At 42.7% G+C, this 27,893-nt stretch overlaps 1 long non-coding RNA gene across 1 annotated transcript; it reads left to right on the plus strand.

Moving 5' to 3' along the window:
• Positions 1-9,507: 9,507 nt before the first annotated feature.
• On the plus strand, positions 9,508-14,753 carry LOC132015474 (uncharacterized). The gene is made up of 3 exons (XR_009403702.1): positions 9,508-9,583; positions 11,803-12,022; positions 13,654-14,753. It is a non-coding gene; the product is annotated as an uncharacterized LOC132015474 (long non-coding RNA).
• Positions 14,754-27,893: the final 13,140 nt, after the last annotated feature.

Raw genomic sequence — 27,893 nt, forward strand, 5'->3', positions numbered from 1 at the left:
GAGGGGGCACCTGGCTGGCTCAGTTGGAAGAGCATGTGACTCTTGGTCTCAGAGTTGTGAATTTGAGCCCCACATTGGGCATAGAGATTACTTAAAAATAAACTAAATAAATTTAAAAAAATCCAATCTGACTGCTTGTTGACTATAAATTGATTGAAACTTTTTGAGGCTATGGTTGAACATAGCTCTAAATATATACATGCTGCTTAATCTAGAAATTTCTTTTTTAGAAAGTTATCTCAAATCAGACAAATGTTCAAAGATGTATGTATAAGGATGTTTATTACAGCATTATTTGTAGTAGTGAAAAACTGAAAACAACCTAACTGATAAAATAGGTAGTAGGTTAGTTAATGGAATACCATGTAGCCATTTAAAATTTTTTCATGGGTATATAATTTTTGTTCAAAGGACTGTGTAAGCAAAATTTCAAAAGAATATACAAGAGAATTTGTAATATGTTTCCATTTGTGTGTGGATATATTTGTGTATATTCATACATTGAAATGCACATTGAAAATAAAACTAGATATACATCAATATATTAACAGTGATCAGATCTGCGCAGTGAACTCATGCATACTTTTTTCTTTATTAATTTCCTGTCTATATTTTCTAATATTTCTAGAATGTTCTCACATAATATATGCAATTTAAAAAGAATTATGCTGTGGCTTTTTGGTTTATATTTTGTTTCTTAAGTGATGCTGCTTGTTTCTAACTGTTGATGTCTCCATGGGTTGGGTCTTGTTGATTGGTCCAGAGACCAAGACCTTGCTGCCAGACTTTGAGAACATGGTCTTTACAGGCTAGGTCTGCATCCATCCCTTAAAGAATATGCCACATGCATGGGTATCTAGCTGTCACCCAGTATCTGCCCAAACTCACTCAACTGACTCATACTTCAAAAATACTACCTGAAAAAGAGATATTTTACTATAGTAATGTGTCAGTATCAGTTGCTGTACAACAGAGCCAAACTTCATCACCCAAAACTAATTCTGTGCTGAGTGTTGGTGGTAGAGATTGCTTTGTAAGAGTTTGAATGTTCATTGAGTAGAAGACTGTGGAATACAATTACTTATCCCACAAACTCTTATTAGATTATTGTTGTCATCTGTAGCATTATAATAATTTACAAAAAAGCACACATTATGTAGTTTTCATTAAATAGAAAATAAAATTATGCTGTATTAAATGGATTTTAGCTCTTGCTTTTATTGTCTTCTTCTAGATTCTTCTTACATGCACTTTAAAAGTGAACAGGGAGGCAGAGATTATGGGAGAGAACGGTTAGGATTCCATCAAAAGAGAAGGGTAGAGTAAAAGAGTCCAGGAATGTATAGTTGCTGAGTGCCTACCAGGTACCAGTTGCTGAATTAGGTCCCGAGAAGTTCTCTCCATTAATGAAGAGGGCATGGGAGCCTTAGAGAGGACCAGACAATACACAGAAGGATTAGGGCATAAAGATAAAAGAACAAAGACGGTAACTGCGGACATTATCAGCCCAGATCCAGCATGCTACGGGTCGGGGTGGGGGGTTGGGGGTGGAGGAAGAGCAGAAGAACAGGGAGGGAGAATCTTCAGTAGGCTCCATGCCTAGTGCAGAGTCCCATGCAGGGCTCAGTCCCACGACCCTGAAATCGTGGCCTGAGCTGAAACCAAGAGTTGGATGCCTAACCGACTGAGCCACCCTGGGGATTCTCCACAATTTCTTCCACAGTTCCCTGCCTTACCTGCTGCTTGAGTCAGGCCTAGTCCTTTCTACCTTTCCTTAACTTACCTGCTTCAAGGGTTATCTGCTCTGAGTCGTTCTCTCTTTTGACTCCAGGACTTCTCAACAGTGTTTTTATTTACTCGCTGAACACACAAAATCATGCTGCATTATAACTATTTTACTAATATTACCTCATACAATGTTTACCCCCAGTTGCACAAGGTGGGTGTTACTACTCTCCCCATTCTCCAGGTGAGGAATGTGTGCCATGACAGTTATTCTAACAAAATACAGGCACTTTTGCAGAAATAGGCAGGCACGGCCACAGCTTTAAATGATTCTAGAAATGTTTCAAGGACTTGAAGAAAAGCAGGAAGCAACTAGAGCTATTCTAACTATATTCTCTTGGTAGGAATGTCAGGATCCATTGGAAAGAGGGATCTATTAGCATTCTTTCAATCATTCTCCCAGAATTCTCGTACGTGGTCAGGGTACAGGGATGTTCTAGAACTATTTAGTTCATCCCATCTTTAACTGTAGATGAGACTCCCATTGAGTAATTGGCTGGTTGCTTTTCCATGCCAGGACCCTGTCTAGTTGACTGCTGTATCCTCCATGTCTAGCCAGGGCCCAGTGCTTTGAATGACTGGCTGAACGGAAGAATGAATGAATGACTGAGACCCAAGAAGCTCTGACGTTCACTTAAGTAAAAAAGTGTCCCTGGAATACAAACAACAGATGGAATTGCATCTTCATTCAAAAGATGGGCTATGCCTTAGAGCAAAAAGGAAGTTATTCCAGACACACAAGATAGCAGAAGAAAAAAGGGATCAAAAGGATATTTTCAAAATAATGTGACCAGGGAAAATAAACCCAGTAGGAGATTAGAGAGACGGAGGAAAGAGGGTGAGGTTGAAGGCAAACCAGAAGCTGCCCAGGTCAATCGGAATAAATTGCACATAGAGTAGAAGGCCAGGGGCGACATTCTCAGGCAGCCAGAATGGCGTGGATGTTCCAGTTCCAGGAATTGCCTGGAGAAGGACGTTGAGAGAAGGTGGGGAAGAATACCAAGGAGGACAGTAGCTACCATTTCTGGATCATGTTCTATTCTGGGCTGGATGCTTACTGCTTTGTGCTTATCGATTCCTTGCTGCACAACTCTGTCAAGTGGATTCTCTTATTATTACCACCATCACTCTATAAATAATAAAACTGGGTGACGGGGAGGTGAAGTAACGTTTTCAAAGTCAAGCCGCTTGTAGGGAGCAAAACCGAGGTGTGACGCTAGACAGTGTGCTCAGAGTTGGTACCGATCACCATTATCATTTGTCCCCTCACCTGTAGTATGGACTGCCTCTATGTGAGGGGAGCTGCCATGTCAAATAAATGAACAGTTTTTTTTTTTTTAATGTTTATTTATTTCTTAGAGGGAGAGAGAGAGAGCGTGTGTGAGTTGGTGGGGGGGGGTGGTTGAGGGAGAGAGAGAGAACCTCAAGCACACTCCCCACTAAGCATGGAGCCCAACATGGGGCTTGATCCCAGTACCCTGAGATCATGACCTGAGCCAAAATCGAGAGTCCGCTGCTTAACCACCTCAGTGCCCCACTAGTCACCCGATCGCTCCAGTATAAATCAATAATTTAAGTTGGTTCTTTTCTAAGTGTTTCTGTTCCCAAAAAGTCCTCTCACCACCACCCCAATCCCCACCTATAACCAGATTGCCCTCGATCTCAAGCCCTCCCATGGGGAAATCCTAGAGTTCCCATCTTACTAACAGCCGGCTAAGAACTCAAGATAGAGACCCATGAAGACCACTAAGACTAGGAAGCATTGGCAACTATGCAGAAATTAGAGAGATTCTTTAAAAACTAAATGTAGTAGAGGGGGAGAAAAATTGGGAAGGGGATCTGTTGTAGATTACAAGTGCCTAAAGACTTACCACTACCAATACAGTGCATGAAACTTGATTAAAAAAAAAAATCTATTTTAAGATGTTAAGAAATGGATCATTGGACTAGATCCTAGATGACCGTAAGAGATTATGGTTCATTTTCTCAGGTCTGACCACCGTGATGTGGTTATTCAGGAATGCTCCCTGTTTTTAAGAGCTGCACGCTGAACGAAGCATCCAGGGCTGAAGGGTCATGAAACTTAACTTTCTGATGGTTTAGAAAGAAAAGTAGCGAGAAAGGTTGATGAGTGAATCAAAGATAGCAACATATGAACAGTTGTGGAATTTGGTGGAGGCGAGGCCGATGTGCACTGAAATACCCTTTCAGGTCTTCTGTATCTTATTTCCATAATAATGAGTTTCAAGGGAAAGAACCCAGAGGGAGGGGCAATGGTTGCTTCCGGATTGGAGGAAGAAGGCAGGGAACTTGGCCGACAGGGAGGCCTTTGGGGATTTGTAGTTACAAAGCTCAAGCTTGACCTCCTGGGGTTGAATGCCAGCAAGCACCTTCTCAAAACAAATGCTGAACTGGCCGGAGGACTGGAGATTTGGCAGCCTTTGCAATAAAGATACCAGGGGCTGCTGGAGAGGTCATAAAACCGCCTGAACTCATCTGGAAAATCAAGAAGTCGATTCGAGTTGGGAGTTGGGGGAGAATGCACGTTCCGGGCATTTTCTGGGAACAGCGGAAGCTGGTCTGCCAGGCTCAAAACCCTCTCCACTACTCACTAGGGGTGAGACCTTGGACAAGTTACTTAACTTCTCCAACACCTCCGTTTCCTCTGCTAGCACTTCACTCATGGATTGCATGTGCAGATGAAATTAAACCTCATGTATAAAATGTTTAACCCAGAGTTAAGGCCCACGGTAAGCACCAGACAGATCTCGCCATCCTTTTGATCACACCCCCAGGGAGAAGGATGAGGTTAAAGAGAATCTGGTCGCCACTGACTCCAGGGGCAGAAGCTTTCCAACCCACATCTCCTGCAACTTTGTTTACTGTTGCATGTACGTTCAGGTTATTTAATTTCTTTCTTTCAAGTGAAATTGCTCAGCCCGGGGTTAGCAGTGATGCTGATGAAATTGATGGTGGAGGAGATTATGTTGCAGCATGGAAAATAAACATTGAGGTCTCTCCTTCAGTGTTTATTTATCTTTACCGATACCTCCTCTTTGCCCGGGTAATTATCTCTCCACGGCAGACAGTTATCCAGCATCAGCGCATAATTCCATTAACATTGCCACTTAAACCCCGGCCTCTCCTGACTATTCAGAGTCTCCTGGTGCTTGTGAAATCTTTGGGACCTCCTATCATTTTGGTCGTAAAAGAGAAAAAGTGAATTTTTCAAGCACATTGTTTGTTTGTTTGTTTCCTTTTTCCCTCAAAAAACCTCGGCACACTCTTGACTCCTCGTTCCTAAAAAAGGATTGCCGCCAAGAATATTGTCTGTCGCATGTCGTGCTAGCTGTGTTGTGGATTCAAAGGTTGGTGACAGGGCGAGCTGGTTTTTAACTGTTCCATTATGATGACAGGTGCAGCAGAGCCTGGTGGGCTTGGAGACTTTGAAATGCTGGGAGAACATTCTGGCAACAAAATCCAGATCCTACCAATGCTTAGCAGACGTAATGGTGACCCAGAGATTTACCAGAGAAAAGAAATGAAGCAAATGTCGTGATAAAGTCTACCTAAACTTCCACTATTTAAAATAAGAGCGTGTACCGTCTGCCTAAGCCTTTGATCTGAAGCCCTGTGTTTTACAGGTCCCATGACGGCGGGTGGTTTTCAAGGAGAGGGCGTGAGGTTAATTAACAGCAGCGTCCTAAGTGGGAGGAGCCTTACTGTTCATAGGGCGTGTCCCTGCAAGACCTATCACTTAATCCCCAAATCCTCCAGATAGCCTTGCCTGGTTAGTGTCCTCACTCGACTTTTTTTCCCCCTCCCTCCCTCCCCACACGGTGCACACATCCTGCTCCTCATCTCAGATAAGAACCCAGAGGCCCAGAGAGTTAAACAGCATACCTGATACTGTGGGTCAAATATGGCACAGAAAGGACTTGAATGAATGTCTTTGGACTGAAGCTCTGAGGGTCCTACGTGGCTTCTCTTTGAGAGAAAGGAAGTGCCTCTCATTCCATGTTTCTCTGCGCAAGGGGCTTCAGACTTCCCGTCAGTGCCCAAGATTTATCTTCTTTCTGAGATAGGAAGTCAGGGTGTCTGCAGAGCACATGTACCCCCCCCCCACACACACACACACTGGACTGACCCCAAGGTGACCTTTCTGCTCCTCTCCACTATCTGCTCCTTCCTTGTGTCTGGATTCCAATAGGAATGAATGAAATGAAATAATGTAGGCATCTCTCACACAGCTACCTTGTAGTAGGCATTTCAAAATGGCTTCTTCTGATTTAAAAACAGTATTTATTTACTAGCCATAGCCGCAGATTTGGTTAGGAAAGAGGTCAAAGGGTTGACTTAAATTAGGTTTGAAGGTTGGATGGAATTCAATTACCCATGACCCTCTAGTCTCTCCTGCCAGCCGTGATTAATGGAGGCTGGCGAAAGCGGGTTGGGATTAGGAACAAGTGCGATCAACCCTTCTGAGAGAATGAAGACATGGGAATTAGCTAAGAAGCGTTCTGAGGCTGGATGAGATTTCATAGGTTGGAAATATCCTTGTAATTGAGGCTAATGACAGCAGGGCTCAGATTTGGAGACAAAGGGGGTACCTAGGCAGTAAACCCAGGGCAGTCCATGCTCCTGTTTTCCCCACAATTACACTGGCCTGATGTGGATAAACTATCATCAAAGACCGAGGAGGGTTTGGTTCCAGATCTCTAAAGAATACCTCACTCTTGGATATTAGGGACATATACTGGGGGAAGAGAACAACCAAAATCAGAGAACTGTATCAGTTAAAATAAGAAAAGAATCCACCCTGACCATCAACACTTTCCTTTTTTCTGGGATTTCCCTTTGCTACCTCACCGTGAGGTTTATCTAATCTCATTCTAACCTTGGAAGAAGGCCTTGAGAACCCAGGACCCAGCTCCAAGTTTCTTTTCAAAGAGCTGATCTCTGGGAAAGTAGTTTAAAAATACGATCCTCATTGCTAGCTTTTTTTGTTTTTTCATCATTATCCACCAACTTTTGAAGCAGTTTTTCAAAGACTTCCAGTCCTTCTGCCTTGTCTAGCAACAATATATCTTCCGTTGGTATGTGAGAGGAGCCCAGAGAGACACAATATATATTTTCCTTTCTTGTTCTAATTCGAACTCCACTCCTCAATTTCCATCCAGCCTTGATTTCAGAACCCAAAGCCGTAGCTGAGCAAGCTAGGGAATCATTAAGGCACCACTGCTTTCCCCTTCTTTGACCAAGTTGCTGAATGAACTTAGTTGAAATGCAGCCTAGTGTTAAGAGAATAATCGCGTTTATGTGTCTTCATAACTTATCTGTCCCTATGCGAAAGCCCAATTCACTGGAATAAAAAATACATACATGTGATTTGATGTATGGATCTTGAAGCTCACAAAATGAGCTCAAACTTGAAAGGGATCCAGACTACAACAACGCTTATTATTTTTAGAGCATTACCTAGTCATTTTGATTAATTCGCTTGGAGTGCTTTTCCCTGCAGCCGCCCCCCCCCCCACCAGGGAGAGGTGGGGGGAAAAGATGGTAAAACATAAATTTCCTCTGGTGACGAGTTCACATCTGTTTAGAACTGTAACATGGCAAATCATTGTGAAATCTTCTAATGGATGCCTGTCCCATGCCAAATAAGCCCAGGACGGAAAGCACATAAAGAAATAATTGTAAGACACTGGACCGAGTCCAAAAGGCCGAAGCTAATGTTTCACCTAATCTCTTTCCCTGTCTTTCCCTCTCCTGCCTCTCTGGACAGTGGCCCTACCTGCCAGACACTCACTTCAGAACTTCCTGTGGCTGCTTCTGGGCTGTTTGTACCCTCTGAGCCCCAGGGCGAGAATGACAACCATTCTGAAGCCAAACGCCTAAAAGAAGGGTACCAGATTAGCACCTGCGGTAGGGAGGTTAGCACACATCTTTTTCTGAAAGGGTTAATTCCCTTCTGAGCGGGGCCAGGGCTGACCCCAGATAGACCTCCACCAGCACTGAATTGGCCCAGGGCCAGGGAGAGCCCCCTGGGTGGGGTGGGGTGGGGCAGGCTGAGGCCAGTAGAAGAGCTGGGAACTGAAGTTTCTAAAAAAGAAAAAAAAAAAAAAAAAGAAGAAAAGAAAAGAAAAAAAGAGGAAAGGGAAAAAAAAAGGCCTTTTTGTTTTTAATTCTCTTTATCTTGGCTCTATCTCCTGCACCACTGACTCCAGAACATTAGAAGCAAAGGGTGGGGTTGGGTGGGGCTTAGTGATTTTTTTTTTCTTAAAGGGAAAGAACAGGGAAGTGTCTGAACCTTTACCTTCTACTTGGACTTGATTGCAGTCCAGAAGAAAACCACTGAGTGACTTCTGGGTGTTATCTGTTTGGAACTGGCCTTTGCAAAGGTGGCATCGACAGATCAGAGAGCAGAGAGGAATTCGGGGCTGCTCGCAGAGGAACTTGGACCCGAGAGATGCTCATGATGTTAATTATTGATAATTTCAGCTGGCCTGAGCATGGCTTTGATCTTCAAGATAATATGCCCGGACTTGGCAACACAACGGTCACTTACTGCTAGGAAGGGCTACTGAGCTCCAGCTAGTTCAGAAAGACACATCCTGTATTTAGATCCTGTATTCCACCCTTACCAAAAAAAAAAAAAAAAAAAAAAATACACACACACCAAAAAAAGGGGGGAAAAAAACCAAAAAAAAAAACCAAAAACCAACATCCTCTTTCCACCCCAGCCCCCAAAAAGAATTTTAGCTGCGTTTCAGGCTTGGAATTTATTTTTTTGAACAAAAGCGGTGGCCTACCTATTGTAAGAAAACACAAAATATGAAGATTCAAACTTGCCAAACTGAATATAGGGAGATAAAGCATTTTGCAGGTGTATTTGTTATAGGCCCTTGTCAATAAAAACTGTTTCAGTGTCTTTAAGGCAGGGATGGACGGAAGTGTTAGCCTTTTAGAATCACGTACAGGGACGTTCCCCATGTCAACACCATTCCTAGGATGCAACAGGCCAACTTTGGTGTTACATAAACTCTGGGCCAAATCCCAGCTCTACCACTCACAGAACTGGGACTGTGGCCAAGTCACTTCAGCCCTCCTAGCCTCAGTTTCCCCATCTGTAAGAGGAGGGCGGCATGCATTTAAAAGAGCTGCTAGTGATGCATGAAGCGCTTGGGACCCTCCTCCCACCAAGAAGGCGATTCCTAGCTCTCAGCTTCCCATGGGCTCTCCTTCTTTCCTAGCACTGAGGCCACATGGGGGCAGCCAGCACAGAACAAAAGAAAATTCAGCCCTTCTTTGTAGTTTTAGATGTCTTAGATTTTTTTTTTAAGATTTTATTTTATTTATTTTAATTTTTTGAGAGAGAGAGTGAGTGGGAGAACATGAGCGGGGGGGGGGGGGGGGGTGGGGAGGCAGAGGGAGAAGGAGAAGCAGGCTCCCCACTGAGCAAGAAGCCCAACGCAGGACTCAAACCCAGGATGCTGGGATCACAGCCTGAGCCACCCAGGTGCCCCTAGATGTCTCAGATATATGTCAAGTAAAATGTGAGCTCAAACCAATACAGCCCAGACAGCCATGGCTGTTTCTGCCTTTCTCGTATTTATTTATTTTTAAATACCCACAGAGCACTTACTGTACGATAGGCACATTCCAAGCCCTTGACAAATACTGACTCATCTTTCATAACAGCCCTATGAAGTGTATACTATTACCATTTCCATTTTACATTTAAGGAAGCAGAAACAGAGACAGTTGATGTAACTGATTCAAGATCACCTAACAGGTAAGCGGCACCACCAGGACCCAAGGGCAGGTAACCTGGTCCATTCCCTCAGTGTGCAGATCAGGGGGCAGGCTCTTGCCTGGGAAAGCCCTGCTGAGACCAAGGCAAGGCGGATGGGTACGGGGCCATTTCTGCACACTCTAGAAAAGAATGGCAGGACCAGAAGTATTGAAGTTGCAAAAGTCTCCATGGGTAAGCTCCACGGAGACCTAGGGAGACCTCGAGAGACCTAGATGAGGGGAGCCGAAAAAGCTGGTAGGTTTCCCGGGCTGCTCCCCTCCACTGCCTCTAAGCATAGCCTAGGGTTTTGGTGCTCTTCCTGGTCCCCGGGCTTTGTGAACATGAATTTGCTGGCTATCGCAGCCTGACTGCATGGGAAGGTGGCAGAAGGCGGGACCCATTAAAGCCATCAAAAAAAAAAAAAAAAGAAATTCGGTTGATCCTTCAATAATCCGGGGTTGGGGCACCCACCCTCCACAGAATGAAAAATCAAATATAACTTGACTCCCCCAAAACTTAACTACTAATGGTTAACTGTTGATTGGAAGCCTTACTGAGAATATAAATAGTTGACTAACACAGATTTGTATGCTTGATGTATTACATACTGTACTCTTACAATTAAATAAGCCAGAGAAAGAAAAATCATAAGAGAAAATTCATTTACTGTGCTGTATCATATCTCTCCAAAAATATTCCTGTATAAGTGGACTCATGCAGTTCAAACACATGTAGTTCGAGGGTCAACTGTAACTTGTTTTAAAATTTCAACCACTTTAAATTTTTTTTTTTTAATTACGAAAGCAAAATGAGTTTGTGGCAGACATTGTAAAGGGGCTGATTCAACCCGATTTTCCAGCCCTTTCTCCCTTCCATTTTCCAGCTAGATCATAGGATGCAAATCCTACCACTGCAGCCAAGGTCCGTTATGGAGTTCCTGGGAGATCTCTTGTTTTCCTAAGACAGGCTCTGGGGCTTCTAGGCCCTCTTTCTTCTTGGATGACTGGAGGGACAGTGGCCACTTAAAGTCCACAAAGGAAAAGCCATCCCAATTTCAGACAAGCCCTCCTTGAGCTGCTGAGCCCCTCTGTTCAGATTTCTGTCACTTGCGGCCAAGGCAATCCTCTCTGCTTGATGTTCTGTGCCATGTTCATGGTAGAAAAGTGAGAAAATACAGAAAAGAAAAATTAAAAGGAGAGGGAAATGACCAATAACCCTGTTGTCCGGAAATACCTAAAATATTATCTCTCTATATATCTCTTCAATGTTTCCTCTTTTTATAGATTCACAAAAATATGGAATCACACTTTATAAGCACTCTTGAATGGAATCTTTTATTTACCAATGTGCTAGGGCCATCTTCCTACACTAATCATGGTAATCTACTTGTCACTGTGTCAACATTCTAAAGTTTGTTTAACTGATTCCCTATCGCTGAACATTTGTGATTGCCAATTTTCAAGCATTATAAACAACAATAGTGTGAAGGTGTTTGTAGGTGCGTCTTGGTCTGATTCATTCCTTCGGATTATTTCCTTAGGATAAATTCCGAAAATTGCTATAAGTTGCTGGATCAGAGAAAATGCACATTTTGTAGGCTTTATATCCTAAGATAAAATGCCTTTCTGAAAGGTTTTACCAAATTTTATACTTTCATTTGAAGTCTGTACCTTCCCCCGCAACATCATTGTCCACAGTGAGAGTGATCATCTTTTTTAAAATGTCAGTTTAATATATATACTCATTTAATTACTGACTTTGACATATTCCCATGACATCATTTGCCATTTCTAGCTCTATTAATTATTTATTATGTGTCAAACATGGAGCTAGGTCATTTACCTTTGTTATTTCTTTTAATCCCCACAAATGCATTATCTTTTGTTTTATGAATGGATAAACAACAGCTCAGAGAGGTTACGTAACTTGCTCAAGATCACACAACTAGTAAGTGATCAAACTGGGCTTCATACCTAGGTCTTCTAGACTCCAAAGTGGTCCTTATAATAAATAGAGTTTTTTAAAGAAAGGAGGTTGGATGGGGAACTGTGTAAGTTCTTAAGTCCTAGTTGAATCGGCCAGGAATCACTAGGAAAGAGATGGCACTCTCCAAGGGATAACTGGAAAGAGTTCACAGAAGAAATTATCTATGGGAGTGTGGGGGAGGTCCAAGGGACCAGTCAAGAGTTAATAATGCACCAAGAGTCTATCATTGGCAGGAAGCCCTGGTCACCCCAAGCCTGGAGGGGCAGAAAGAGAGACCTCTTATGGGAACCTGAAGGTATCTATAGCCCCAGGAGAGTGGCTGCCTGGCCAAAGCTGTGACCATCCACAGAGGAAGATGGCCATGGCCAAAGAGAAGATAGGACACAATTATACACCCAACTCTGATCCTTGGCTGAGGACTCCCATTGGCCGAATCAAACCGGAAGCCAGAAGGTAAGGAAGCCTGGATGGGTCATCCATGGGAAACAAGCTTTGGGACACACAATAAGGAAAAAAAGGGTGGAGAATGGCCTTACAGGGACCCTCTTGTTCTTGATTACCATTAGAAGAGCAGAGCTCCATCATTCCGCAACTAGCTATCGATACACTTTAAAACCCATGCGAGAGGCTGCTATGGGATTCAAGGCAACCATGTAGTACAGTCTGGTACACAGCAAATAGTCAGTAAAAATGAGTTATTTTTGTTTTCACACTTAGAATTGGCACTGGACATGGATCACTCCAAAAGATTCGTCTTTGTACTTTTTTTTCCGTTGGCAACCCAGTCTTCCAACCACTGGCCGTAAAATAACAAGGGGAAGCTACAAAAATGAAACAAAACAAAACAAAATAAACAAAAAAACCAAAGTGGAAGAAAGAAAAGGAAAAGAGAAAAACCAGCTTGTTCTTGAGTACACAGCTGGGTATGTTTCCCAAACTCCTTTGCACTAGGGTGAGAGGCTATGACTGAGTTCCAGCTAATGGAATGTGAGCAGAGGTGATGAGCACAACTTCCATGCCTGGCCCATCTTCATGCTGCTCTTCCTTCACCAGCTCAGTGTCAATGAACAGGAATTCCTCAGAGTTGCTGTTTCTAGAGACAGAGCCCCTGTCTGTCTGTGTTTGAACAGAGCCCTCAGCCATCCATTGCTCCTGACTTGGAAGCCCCTTAGCTCTCTATGGAAATGCAAAAGAAAAGCTGACAGTGTTTAACTAATGATATATGAGCGCTTCTTCGCCATAGTGCCTAGTGGTTCCATCGTGAAGACAAAGACCAAACTTATTATTAGAGCAATATTCGGACAAGGACCCAGACCAGCAGGAGCAGCAACAAATGAATGCATAGTGGGTCTTGTCAGGAAGCAGCCCTCCAGTTCCATGACCCCCCAGTCTTCCTTTTCCTGATGAAAACTTAATTTGGGTTTACTTGAATTATTATGCTCTACCAGGGATTTCTGTCAAAAATTCCTTAAAATGAGTGGAAAGTTTCAGAAGTGAGAGGCTGGCACCGCATGTCACCAGTTGTATAGGGTTTGGGTTTACATCCAGTCCCCGCTCCTTTATTTATTTATTTATTTTCAATATTTTATTTATTTATTTGACAGAGAGAGATCACAAGTAGGCAGAGAGGCAGGAGGGTGGCGGGGGGGGGTGGGGAGCAGGCTCCCTGCTGAGCAGAGAACCTGAAGCGGGGCTGGATCCCAGGACCCTGAGATCATGACCTGAGCTGAAGGCAGCGGCTTAACCCACTGAGCCACCCAGGCGCCCCTCCCCGCTTCTTTAGAGCAGTGGACCTTGGCAAGGGACTTGACCTCTCTCCGTTAAAACATACAAAAGTCTGAAAACCCATGTCAGAAACACAGAAAGCACTCAATGCCAGCTTGATGAATAAGAGAATAAAGTGAGAAGACGGGATAGCTATTCCAACCCTCCCCTCTCCTCCCTTCAACCAGGGGTCTCTGACTGATGGGGTTTCTTCTGTCTCAGGAGGGGGTTGGTGCATATGATTTGGAAGAATTAGGGAGACAAGAAAGAACAGGGAATGTATATGGCCCGTCACATGTCTCTTTCTCTCCTCTTCTTAGGATGACACAGACCGAACTTCCTGATCCGCACTCCCTGAGCGAGCGGCCCCATCTCCCCTTTCCCTTTGGTGGCTCTGAGTATAGCATGGAGTTAGAAACCAGACTCTGGATTCCAAATGCCTGGGTTCAAAGGCTGACCATCTCCCTCCCATGGAGCCCCTGGGATGATGCCTGGCAACAGTGGCCGCTATCGACATGAGCTGTTCAGTACCTGTCCACACACAGAGGTATTCTGGGCATGGTCATTTCCTCCCCTCCTTGGAAGATGCCAACACTGGTCCTCCCCTAAGGAGGCACCCTGTCTTGAAGCCTCTGTACCCACCCATTACCCTATTTGACTGAATGTCATCAATTCAGAACAACTTAAATAATTTGTGAACCTCTCAAACAGACTAACAGAAAGGGGAAAACTTTAGAATGACTGGGGCACAGCCCACTGCTCTAGTCTGATGAAAATAGTGCTGGAGGGAGAGATGACCTGGTGACATCAGGTTTCAACATCATGGCAGGACCAATCTCGCATCAGTTAAATAGGAAATCATCCCATTCTGTAGTGACAAGAGAGAGAAGTAATGGCTACAGAACACAAACATATATAAAACCAAGAGCCTCACAAAATGCATGTAATGGGCAGAACCTATTTCAGTTATATATTCCACCAGTTTCAGTTCCCTACAACCTAACATCCCTATACAATGAAATTACGATGTAACATTTGTGCATAAAGAGGGCATGTAACTGCAGAGCTGCAAGGGTTCACCCCAAGTGCCCAGACCTGAAGTCTTGGTGTCAGGGCATGGTATGCATCAGGAGGAACATTCTAGATTGACGAGGAGGCTGAGATATGGAGACAGACATTCAGGTCCACATACTATGTGCCAGGTGCTGAATGGACAGCCCCTCATTTACTCATCACCAAATCTATGATGTACAAATAGCTTTCAGGAAACCATCTGTGCCTGGGATGGAGCCTGGACTTCGCCACTTTCCAGCTGTGTGATTTTTAGGAAAGTTGTACAACCCATCTGAGCCTGGGAAGAATAAAGGGGCCAACATACATAAAACACCCTGTACATAATAAGTGTCTAATTGATGTGATTTTTTTCCCTCCTCTTGATTCTATTAGTGTTTTTCAACTCTGGCTGTACATAACAACCACTGGAGGAGCTTTAAAAAAATTCTTGCCTGAGCCCTTCCTCCAGAGATTCAGATTTAATTGGTCTGGGGTGTGGCCTGGACAAGGGCATGGGGATTTTTAAAAGCTCCCCCCTGGGAGCAGCTAACGTTCAGCCAAGGTTGAAAACCACTTGTCTTAATTGAATCACCCAGTATCAAGCAGGGAGTTAGGAGGTGGTACAAGAATTTTGTTAATCACACTGGCAGAGTTATAACTGAGAACTTGGGAACGCGGACGTCCCCTCCTGCCATCAAGGGAAAGGGACAGAGCAATGGGAGCTCCCTTAGCTCCGTGTCCTCCAGGGGGGCCGGTCTATGCAGACCAAGGAAAAGTCGGACGAGCAAGAAGTTTTGTCTGGATGAGGGATACCATTTTGGGAAAGCCAATTCTTTAGAACAGAGTCTATGCGTTAAAGAGCCTGGGGGGGTAATTCCTCAAATTAAATGTATGTTCTGGGAACCTGAGATAATAGTCCTTCTGTCTTAATGGAGGACTAAAATTCTGCAGCACCATTGTCGCCCAGCTGTGTGTCCTGTAAGGTGAGTTCCTAAAACACGCTGAGTTCCATTTCCCAATCTGTGAGGGACATACCCACTTTTTTTTTTTTTAAGACTTTATTTATTTATTTGACAGAGAGATCACAAGTAGGCAGAGAGGCAGGCAGAGAGAGAGGAGGAAGCAGGCTCCCCACTCAGCAGAGAGCCCAAAGCGGGGCTTGATCCCAGATCCTGACCTGAGCCTAAGGCAGAGATCTTAACCCACTGAGCCACCAGGCGCCCAGGGACATACCCACTTTTAAGGAGAACTATGTGAGAGCTTGACCTTTTCAGGAAAGAAAAAAATTTTAAAAAGCCATATCCATCCAGATGCACAACTTTATATATATTTTACATTTAAGGAAGTTCATGGACCCCATTAATTTTTTCTTAGCTAGATAGGCCCTAAATCCCCTTCCAACCTGATAAAATTATCTTACTCCAATTAAACTATTGTTTAAAGGTTATGCGCTACGGGTGGGCTCCACAGGAGGGAGAGGGACATCTGAGCCCTGCAGGACTTGAGCCGGAAATAATGCGGAGGATCTCTGGGTAGAGTGAGTCATTTCTAAGACCTTGGGTTTAGGCAGCCCGGTCAAGTATCTTAAAAAAAAAAAAAAAACCTCCTCCGGAAAAATAATCAGGCCGAAGAATTACAATCCTAACTCTTTCTTTAGGAATTAATGCCTTTAACATGATTTTCAAAGTGCAGTACCGAAAATCCACATTTCATTATCAGGTTCAAAGCCAAAGGGCTGTGCGGAAACCCCAAGCAGGCTGGAAGGCGGAGCCCGGGCGCACAAATCCCTCTTCTTCCCCAGGCTCTCTGTGCGATCCGAGCGGGCAAATTGCTTCTTTCACCTCTCCGTGCCCTCGCCTGGAAAGCGCAGATAACAGCGCTAACCTCACAGGACTGGTATGAGGAATAGCTAATAAAATGTGATAGTGACACGCCCAATTTAAATGCAAACGGCTGTAAAACAACAAAAAGCGTATTTAAAGATTTCCACAGCTGGGAGATTGGGGGAGATGGGGACGGACACCAAGGCTTTGAGAGGAGGCTATTTATTTTTCTCTCTAGGGTACACGTTGGTGAATTGATTGTGCCATGTGCCAGACACGGTGCTAGACTCCGGGAAACAGAGAACAGTCTTGGTTCTCATGTCGTCTGCAGCCGTTCCAGGAAAGTCATGCGAAATCTGCTGGAAAATGTTCTAAATTACAGGGCTCTCTCTCTCTTTTCTATGATAGTCACCAAACTCTGGCTGCAAAAAATAATGCTCGGAGCTTTGGGAAAGGCAAAGGCTTATAAAACACATCAATGCCCTTGAAGAGAAGACACGTGGGAAAGGGGAAATGGCCCAGGGTAAGGTAAGACCCAAAGCCAAGTGAATACTCAACTTCTTCTTTCATTTGTGTTTCTTTTACCTGTGAGGGCCTCCCTTGGCCACAGTCTCCTTCCAAACTCTGGGAGTCTCTTCCATACCCACTCCCAGATTTCTAGGTCTCTCTCAGGACCTGTGTAAACCAACTGCTATATTTGGTACACTGTAAATCGCCAGGACCCAGAAGGTGCAGGCTCTGTCGAAAGCGTCACATTTATTTTTTATATGGTTATTTACATGCAATAAAATGCTCAGGTTCTAAGTGTACAGTTAAATGAGTTTTTGACAAATGTAAGCACCCTTATGAATATATAGAACATTTTTATCCCCCCTGGGAATTTTTCTGCAGTCCCTTTCCATCAATTACCCCTCATCCAGAGGCAATTGCTGTTCGGATTTCCATCGCTGTAGCTTAGTTGGTTGGCTTGCCGATCTTCAAATAAATGGAATTCTACTGTAGGGGCTCTTTTGTGTCTAGCTTCTCTGATGAAACTAAAGTTTTTCAGATTCATGCATTTTGTCGGATATCTCAGTAGTGGGTTTGTTTTTATTGGAGAGCAGTATTCCTCTGTGTGAATTTATTGTAATCCATGACATTTGGGCGGGGCCTTTTGGCTTGTTACCAGGTTTTTCCCATTATGATGAAGTTATCATTATTCTTGTGCAAATTTTTCAGTGGCTATATGTAGAGTTTTTTTTCAGCTTTACTGAAATGTAATTGACATAATATGGGTGAGTTTACAACATAGACTACGGTGATTTGATACACTTGTATATTTCAAAATAATTACCACTGCAGGATTAACACCTCCCTCACCTCATATAATTACCTTTGTGTGTGTCTGTGTGTGGTGAAAACATTTAAGATCTACTCTCTAGGCAGTTTTCAACTATATAACCCAGTATCGTTACCTGTGATTGCCATGCCGTGCATTGGAGCTCCAGAAGTTGTTCATCTTATAGCTAGAAGTTTGTACCCTTTGACCAACAGCTCTTCCTTTTTCTAGATGCCCCAGCCCCTAGTAATCATCATTCTATTCTGTTTCTATAAATTCGACTTTTAAAAATCCCACGTGTAAATAAGATCTTACGGTTCATGTCTTTGTCTTATTTCAGTAAATTCAGCGATGCCCTCAAGATCCATTCATGTTGTCTCAAATGACAGAATGTCCATCTCTCTCACGGCCAAATAATATTTCATTGTGATACATACACCACATACTCTTTATCCATTCATTCATCATCCTAAGAAATCTTTGCCTATCACAAGACATTATCTCTGTTTTATCTTAAATTACTTTTGGAGGTTGGTATGGCAAGGGATCTCCTATCATTTTCTGGAAAGACTATCTTCTTTGAATTATATGAGTGCCTTTATCAAATATCAATTGACTACAGGCATGAATCTATTTCTGGATTCTGTTGTGTTCGTTGCTTGCTTTGTTCATCTTTGCATCAACCCCACAGTGTCTTGAGTACTATGAGCCAAATGTAAGTTTTTATATTCATTAGCTATTTCACTTTTTTATGGGGGAGGGGGGAGAAGGAGTGAGAGATCTTAAGCAGGCTCTATGCCCAGCATGGGGCCCAACAGGCGGCTTGATCTTATGACCCTGAGATCATGGCCTGAGCCGATATCAAGAGTTGGACCCTTAATCAACTGAGCCAGCCAGGGGCCCGTATTCATTAGATATTTCTGCATAACAAAATATCCCCCAAATTGGCAGCATAAAACAACAAACCTTATTATTTCCTACGGTTTCTGAGAATGGGGGATCTGAGAGCAGCTAAGCTGGTAGTTCTGCCTGAGGGCCTGTCATAAGCTTGTAGTCAAGCTATTGGCCAGGCTCAAAGTCGACTGAAGGCTAACATGAGGTAGAGCTAGACGGTTTGCCTGCAAGGTCACTATGCAGCTATTGACTGTTAACGAGAGGCCTCTGTTTCTTGCTGACTATTGGCCATGGGTTTCAGTTGTTCACTATACAGGATTCTTCATAGGATTGTTCGTGACAAAATGACATACTTTCCTCAGAACAAGTGACCAAAGAGAGAGAATGAGAGAGAGGGAGAGTTTTTACAATGTTTTTTATAACTTAATCTAAATTTCATCACTTTTCCTATATTCTTTTGGCCACAAAGACCAACCCTGAGAGCCTGTGGGAAGGGACTGCACAAGGAACAAATACCAGGAAGTGGGGATCATTGAGGGCCATCTTGAAGGGTAGTTACAATCTTGAAATCATGTGGTGTAAGTCATCTCACTTAGGTTTTCTTTTTCAAGATAGCTTTGCTACTTTAGACCCTGCACATTTTCATATGAATTTTAAAATAAACTTGTTGATTTCTAAAAAGGATCTTTCTAGAATATTCACTAGGGTGGCAGTAAGTGTAAAATCAATTTGGATCAATTTGGGAAGTATTAACATTTTATCAATTTTGAGTCTTCCAATATGCGAACATCAATAGGAAATTTCTTTCTACTTATTTTATCTTCTTTAATTTCTCTCAGCAATATTTTTTTAAAGATTATTTATTTATTTATTTATTTATTCATTTGATGGAGGGGTAAGGGCAGAGGGAGAGGGAGAGAGAGAATCTTATATCCTATGAGCATGGAGCCCAATGCAGGGCTTGATCTCATGACCCTGAGATCATGACCTGAGCCAAAATCAAGAGTCAGATGCCTAACTGACTGAGCTACCCAGGTGCCCTCTAAGTATTTTATATATATATTTTAAAGATTTTATTTATTTATATGAGAGAGAGAGAGTGAGCATGAGTGGGGGAGCAGGGAGAAGGAGAGGGAGAAGCAGACTCCTTGCTCAGTGTGGAGCCCAACAAGAGGCCTCATCCCAGGACCCTGAGATCGTGACCTGAGCTGAAGTCAGACATCTAACCAACTGAGCCACTCAGGCACCCCCCCCCCCCCGCAGTATTTTATGTTTTCTAATACTACTTTAATGATATTTTTAAAGTATCATTTCCTAGTGTCTGTTGCTAATATATAGAAACAAAACTGATTTTATAATATTGGTCTTATATTCTACAACTTTTCTAAATTATCTTATTAATTCTAGTAGTTGCTTTATAGATACCTTAGGACTTTCTGTGTAAACAAGAAAACACATTAAAACCAATCCTTCCTTTTTCAATATGTATTCCTTTCATTTATTTTTCTTGCCTTCCAGTTGAGCACAGAGTTTGACAAAGATTTTTTTGTAAACAAGTCTGGTAATAAATATTTTTGATTTTGCAGGCCATATGGTCTCTGTCATAACTACTCAACTCTGCTGTTATAATACAAAAAGCAGCCGTAGACAATGTATGTGATTATGTTCTGATAAAATTTTATTTCCAAAAACAAGTGACCAGCCAGGGGTTGGCGCATGAGCCATTATATTAAGGTCATGAAAGTGAAGGAGACTAAGGACTTGTTTTAAATTGAAGATGACCACAGAGACATGACAATGCAATGTTACATGTGATCACGGCCTGGATCTTCTGCTATAAAAGACATTATGGAGATAATTGGTGAAACCAGAGTGGGTCTGAAGATCAGACAGTAGTGATATGTCAAGGTTAATTTTCTGATATTTATGGTTGTCTTATGATTATGTAGGAGCACGTCCTTTTTGCAGAGGAAAATTACATTGAAATATCAAAGGTGATGGGACATTATGTTGGCAGTTCACTCTCCAATGGTTCTGGAAAAAAGTTCTTTGTGCTATTCTTGCAAAACAGGAACATGTTATTGGGCCATAGAGTGTAAAAAGCTATTGTAGATCTATGGCATACAAGAAGGATAAAGCCAGAAAATTGTGACACTGTCTAAACCACTAATGTGAGATTTGGGTTCTGCGTGGAGAGTTAAGCATTCCCTCTATTCATATATATCATATGTATGCGTATATATCCATAGCCATATCCATGTATATATAATACATATCCACATATATAATATAATATACATATAATACATATATATTATATATTATATATACTATTATATATTATGGTCATATATACTATATAATTATATAAAATATAATTATATAAATATATATATTATATATACTATTATATATTATGGTCATATATACTATATAATTATATAAAAAATAATTTATATAAATCATATATATTTCATATTTATATTCATTTGTACATTTATATATAAATACATAAATATATAATTATAAATATATTCTGACTTTTTAAGGTGCATTATGAATGGTCTCGAATAAGCTCTAATAAATTGCATCTTGAATAAGCTCTAATAAATTGCATCTTGAGCTGTTAAGTGTTGCTTTTATATATATAATATTTCATTACATTTCTATAATCACCAGGAAGTTGAGAATTATTAGCCCACTTTTACAGAAGAGAAACTTGAGGTTATTAAAGGCAGAGAAAACCACTGTCCCGACCCAAACCAGGACTTTGATGTGAGTCCTGGGATCTTTCCAGTCACCACAACTGACCCAGTTTTTGCCCAGTATCTATTTCCTGGGAAAAATTACCTAAACTGAGAGCATCTCTCAGAATCCAAGGGACCTTAGAAGTCATGTGATTCAACTTCCAGTGAGAGAGAGTTTAGGACCCACATACATGCATAATATGGTACAAAATGCATACTCTCTGAAGACTCTTCCCTTTTCTGGCAGTAATGACCGGGTGTGGAAACCCCTCGAGTCAGAAAGTCAGTGTGTGAGAAAGGCCTCTGAGACCGCTTTATCTCCCAGTTGAGATCATGTGCTTCCATGCAGCCCTCCCGTTTGGCTGTGCCTTTCCTTACTCTCAAGAGCACTTTCATGGGTCTCTTCTAATCTCCTCTTCTTTGCCCTCAGTGATCCCTGGGGTCAGGTTCAGTGCTGTAAGTATATTTCACGCTGTGGGGCCCCCATCAGCACCAGCCATCTTGAGAACATTCTCGTCTTCCCCACCTGAAGCACTGCACCCCTTGAACACTGACCCTCTATTCCTTCTGCCACCAGCCCCTGGCAACCACCATTCTGCTTTCAGTCTCCGTGAGTCTGACTGCTGTGGAGACCTTGTGCAGGTGGAATCATGCCTGTCTTTGAGCTTTTGCGAATGACTTATTTTCCTCAGCAAGATGTCTTCAAAGTTCACTGGTATCATGAAGTGTTTCAGAATGTTCTCCCTCTTTAACGCGGGATAACATGACGTTGTGTGTTCTTCCCACATTTTATTGTGAGGTTCACCCATCGATGGACACAGATGTTTGGGTTGCTTTGCCCTTTGGCTCTTGTGAATAAGATAGCCACGTGAAGACACAGAGACACACAGGCACACAGGGAGAGCCCTGCCAGAGATTGCCAGCAAAACCACCAGAAGCTAGAAAGAAGCATGGAAGGATTCCACTATAGGTTTCTGAGGGAGCAAGTCCCTGCTGCCATCTTGATTCTGGACTTCTCATCTCCATGACTATGAGGTGAGACACTGCTGTTTCTTTAAGTCACCCAGTCTGTGGGACTTGATGATAACAGCCCTAGGGAACTGTGATAGCCACCTTACCTTGGAGGTCAGCAGTTACATCCTCTTCAGCAATCTGAGTGACCTTCCTTCTTGGTTCTCATGAAATCTGGTTCTCAGACTGCTCTGCCTGTTCCCTCCTGCCTTCACCCCCAATTTGGGCTTAAAAAAAAAATTCAGTAAGTATGTATTCAGGCCCTCCTATGTGGTCAGCACTGTTCTAGGGGCTGGGGATGTGGTACCTTCTTTAAAGGCCTTTTTTCTCTCAGCAGTCATGCCAGATTTTGATTGCTTGTCTCACTGTATCTCCCAACTTACTAATAAATTTCAAGAGAATTTTATTTCCACCATACTTCTTCCCTCTTTTCAAAACTTCAGGCCAGTATTAGAACTTTCACACATAAAGTGGCACTTTCAATTTCATAGCTATATTTCATCTGATGGAAACCAAAGCATGTTAGAATTATGGAAATCAGGTCTATTCTCACACATGTTTTCCTCAGACATGATGTGCTATGATATTTTACATGGTTTGATTGGTATTCGTGTGAACTAGATGTGAATGTTTGGTAAAAGAGACATTATTAATATTTATTTCCTTTTTTATCTTCCTTCCTGGCTGCTAATGAAAGTCAGGTGGTCCCTTGCTCTCATCGTAAGCCTCTAAAACAGAAAACTCACCAAAGGATTCCGTGTCCTTGAGGTGCCCCGGCCATGAAGGAACTGTGCTTGGGCGTGGGGCTGTGGGTGAGGAGTGCAGGGACAGCAGAGCTGGGCGGGTCTGCTTCTCCTGCTGTTTCGCTGGCACATTCTGAGTTCCCAAAGAAATATTTGAACAGGAGGATCAGATACCCAACCTGAAAATGGACTTTCTGAGGAAACTGAAAAGTTACCTTATTGAGAAGGAACTTGCTATATAGACTGAAGGTTGTGCCTTTCCAAAATTCACAAGTTGAAACCGAATCTTCCATACAATGGTGTTTGAAGGTGGGGTCCTTTTGGAGCGGATGAGCTCCTGTGAGTAGAGCCCTCGAGAATGGGATTAGTGCCTTTATGAAATAATCCCAGAGAGCTCTCCAGCCCCTTCTGTCAGGTGAGGTCACAACAAAAAGGCGGCTCTCTGTGAACCCTCACTGGATACTGAATTGGCCAAGTCCTTGAGCTTGGATTTCCAGCCTCCAGAGCCATGGGAAATAAATGTTTATTGTTTATAAGTCACTCAGTCTGTGGTATTCGGTTACAGCAGCACAAATGACTAAGATAGAACTTTCTGGAACAGCTCTGGGACACATTCAGAAGTCTACCTAAGACACTGAGCCCATCACCTGATAATAAATCAATACATCTAGAATTGTGTTCAACAGAAGCTCTTGTCAAAACTTCTATCAATGCAAAAGTTGAACCAATAATTTCATGACTACTTTCAGTAGGTCAAGACAGTTCCAAGTTAAAATAGTCTGCAAATGACATTTAACTTTTAATGTTATCTTTAAAAAAAAAAAAAAAAGGAAGGCAGGGAGGAAGAATGTGAGAATGTGGGCGAGGAAGGGAAGGAAGGAGGAAGGGAGGGAGAAACAGTATCAAGTGTCTGTACTTTAATACTTAAGATGGGGCACCTGGGTGGCTCAGTGGGTTAAGCCGCTGCCTTCGGCTCAGGTCATGATCTCAGGGTCCTGGGATCGAGTCCCGCATCGGGCTCTCTGCTCGGCAGGGAGCCTGCTTCCCTCTCTCTCTCTCTGCCTGCCTCTCCATCTACTTGTGATTTCTCTCTGTCAAATAAATAAAAAAAATACTTAAGATAAAATGTACTTACATACATTTTGAGTAAATGCTCAAAAATGAGGCCCATTAATATGATTTATTGATCAAAAAATGAATTTCAAGATAAAATCATCTCCATCTATATAGGGTTAAAGTGTCATTTCTTTCTTTTTTTTTTTTTCTTTTAAGGTTTTATTTATTTATATGACAGAGAGAGAGAGCACACAAGCAGGGATAGTGGCAGGCAAGGGAGAAGCAGGCTCCCCACTGAGCAAGGAGCCCAATGGGGGCTTGGATCCCAGGACTCTGGGATCGTAATCCGAGCCCAAGACAGATGCCTAACCGACTGAGCCACGTAGGCGCCTGTACAGTGTCATTTCTTAAGACCCTGTGCCAGCCATTAATCATTTTATTTTTTCCAATTGGCAAGTGTATCCAGAAAATAACCAATCAAACCCATCACTCTGACCCAGTCTGGGCATCCCTTCTGGCTGGGAGAGCTGGGTAGGAGGTGAGGGGACTGGAATAAGCTAGACTTTCTGCTTAGAATGGGGCCTACAGGAATAACCAAAGGAAGTTATTAAGTATGGTTTCTTTTCTTTCTTTTCTTTCTTTCTTTCTTTCTTTCTTTCTTTCTTTCTTTCTTTCTTTCCTCATTCATTTATTTAAGAAACATTTATTGAGCACCTACAAGCATTTCCTTAAGTTTCTGGATAGAGCATAGAACAGATAAGGCTTGGGGCACTGGTGGCTCAGTCCGTGGAGTGCCCAACTCTTGGTTTCAGCTCAGGTCATCATCTCAGGGTCATGAGATCAAGCCCCATGTCGGGCTCCAAGCTCATTGGGGAGTTTGCTTGTCCCTCTCCCTCTCTCACTGGCCAACTGACTCCACAATTTGAGAATCACAGCTGTGGGGCTCTTTAGTAGCCTAGCTCCTAATAAGCATACAAACATGAATGTTTTCTCCTTTCTTCAGCAAGCATAACATTGATCTCAGTTCCACTGATGCTTCAGGATGAGGTCAATTTTGCAGTGACTGATGTAGATCCAAGAAGGAGGACATGGGGTTTTGATAATTACCAAAAGGGAGGCTGATCCATTTGAAATCCTTTATATACATGAGTAAAAAACCCCTCGTAGATGGTCAAAGACTTGCCTAACATCATATATCAAGGACTAGAGGGCAGCTGCCATGACCCTGAGCTGGACCATTTCTCCTGCTCCTGGAACGGCCTTGGGATCCAAGCATTTGGACTTGACCCTGGGAAAAAGGGAGAGAGCTGTCCCCAGGGACTTTGCTTCCCCATTTGTGAGCCTATTCTCAACTCTTAGGGACAGACGTGTAGAGGTCTTCTGTTGGTGGGGAGGGGGAATCCAGCCCCTATTACTAGGGCTCCAGCCCAAGAGGTAATAGCCCAGGAAAGTTCAGATCGTCCTCAGGCCAGGGCTCCTATCCAGCTGTCTCCTTGGCTGGGCTGACCCTGCTAAGGGGGCTGGATCCTTTGAAGCCAATCTCACTTTTTGAAAACAGACTTCCTGAAGTGAGGAATAATTATTTTCACATGTGAACCCGAAAACATAGAGGTAGTGACAACAATGAACAAATTCAGGTTGAAAAACAGAATTTTCCTGCTGCCAAAAGAAATCTGTCAGGATCCTCTTGTATTTTCCACGTATTTCTACGGCAAGAGAGTTAATGGCAAGGCAAGTTAACCAAGACAGGACAACCCTTAAAATTTACTAAAATACAATATGGATCCCAAGTTTGTTAACATGTAATAACTCTAAGAGTACTGTGCTTCCCTCTTAGGTTCATAGGAACCATAAAATGCTCCTGGAAATTAAAGGGGGTGTGTGCGTGCACCGACTCACGCACGCACACATGGGATGTTTTACTGAGCTCAAAGATGAATATTAATGACTGAGCCTGCATGGATGGTATTTATGCTTATCTGATTAATTTAGAAGGGTCAGACAATTCAAGCCAAATGATTCTCTCAAATCTGATTTGCTTCAAACGCTTCCCTCATTGATCAAATGAACCGAATCGCGGTTAGTTCTTCTGCATGTTCTGTGATATATGGGCAGAGGCAGAAGTGATGTAACCTAACAGGATATTAACTTTTATCTGGAAAGTTATCCTTTGCTTTACCGTTCATTTTTCTCATCCGATTTGGTTCTTTCGATTCTGTCCCATTCGCCCCAGTGGACATCTGTAGTTGTTGAGAACAGGAAATGAGATGTCTTTTCTTCTGGTTTTCCCCTGCAGTGAAGGACTCTAACCGAAACCCATTTTTCTTCTAGTCTGATAACTTTGTAAGACACCATTTACACATATATGGTCTCCGTAATTCTCATGTCACTCTTTACTTTGCAAAGAACACACACATGCACACACTCAATTCAAGATACTTCAGTGAGTCTGTGGTCAATTGAGATAGGTTTCGATTCCCAAGATTAATTCACAGAGCTTCGCAGTCAACCTTACACTGGCACTGTATTATGGGAGTTGCAAAGAGAAATGCCTAAAGGGTGAGACAGGTAACAAAAGGGGTTGGGGCTGGCCCTGGGTGAGAGAACAGTGACTAGTGAGACAGAGGGTATAAAAGCAATGCCATCCAATGGAACTTTCTGATGATGACAATGGTCTTTACCTGTGCCATCCAATATGGTAGACACTGGCTACATGTAGTTATTGAAACTTTGAAATGTGGCTACTGTAACTGAGGGACTGAGCCCTCAATTTAACTTTAATTTAAAGAGCCAAATGTGTTGGTAGGTATTCCCAGGGGGAGCCGGTTCTTGCTAAATCCCGCCAATTATTGCCATGCATGAGTACAGACTCAGAGGAGCCAGATCTTCTGATTTTTCTAGAGAAACTGAAAATCCCATCTTTTATGGGAATGTCTTAATTTTGTAAAAGCCAGAACAGTCAAAACAAACACGTCCATGGTTCACTTTTGGCCAACAGGCATCTACTTTGCCATATTTAGTTCCTTCCCCTCATCCTGCTCTCTCCTGTGTATCTGTTCCTTCAGGAAGACCCCTTCAGGAGTTACCTTCATCAGCCCATGGCCTCATGAGTCTTCTTCTCCCAGACTGTGATGTTGGAACAACCAAATAGCTTCACATCTCCTTCAGAATTCTTGACCTTACCTCAGAAATGCACTCTCCCTGGGACTCCTGGCTGGCTCAGACTGTGAGGCATCTGACTTCAGCTCGGGTCATGATCCCAGGGTCCTGCTCTGGGCTGCCTGCTGAGCTGGGGGTCCGCTTCTCCTTCTGCCCGCCACTCCCTACTTGTGCTCTATGTGTCTCTCTGATAAATAAAATCTTAAAAAAGAAAAGAAAAGAAATGAAGTGAAAAGGAAAGAAAAGAAAAGCATTTTCACTAACAAGAACAGAGTCACTCATTCCTGTTTGATTTGATCCTTCTTAGGACACCCTGTAGAATCATTGGTATAAATTCCCCTAATATTTTTAGAACCTTAAGAGCTGTCATTTTTGGCTTGCAGTTTAAGCTCTCAGAAGGTAGAGAAAAGGGGCGCCTGGGTGGCTCAGTGGGTTAAGCCGCTGCCTTCGGCTCAGGTCATGATCTCAGGGTCCTGGGATTGAGTCCCGCATCGGGCTCTCCACTCAGCGGGGAGCCTGCTTCCCTCTCTCTCTCTCTCTGCCTACTTGTGATCTTTCTCTGTCAAATAAATAAATAAAATCTTTTTTTAAAAAAAAAAAAAAAAGGTAGAGAAGATGCCTGTGGCTGGTTTTATTCTATAGATCAGTGTTTTACAAACTTTTTTTGAATGGAATACCTAGTAAGAGAGAACATTTTACACTGCAACTTAGGATACATATTCTGTGTATACATAAGGGTTAGGGAGGTTTCACACT

The sequence above is a fragment of the Mustela nigripes genome, chromosome 1 (assembly GCF_022355385.1).
Source record: "Mustela nigripes isolate SB6536 chromosome 1, MUSNIG.SB6536, whole genome shotgun sequence".
Taxonomy (NCBI): Eukaryota; Metazoa; Chordata; class Mammalia; order Carnivora; family Mustelidae; genus Mustela; species Mustela nigripes.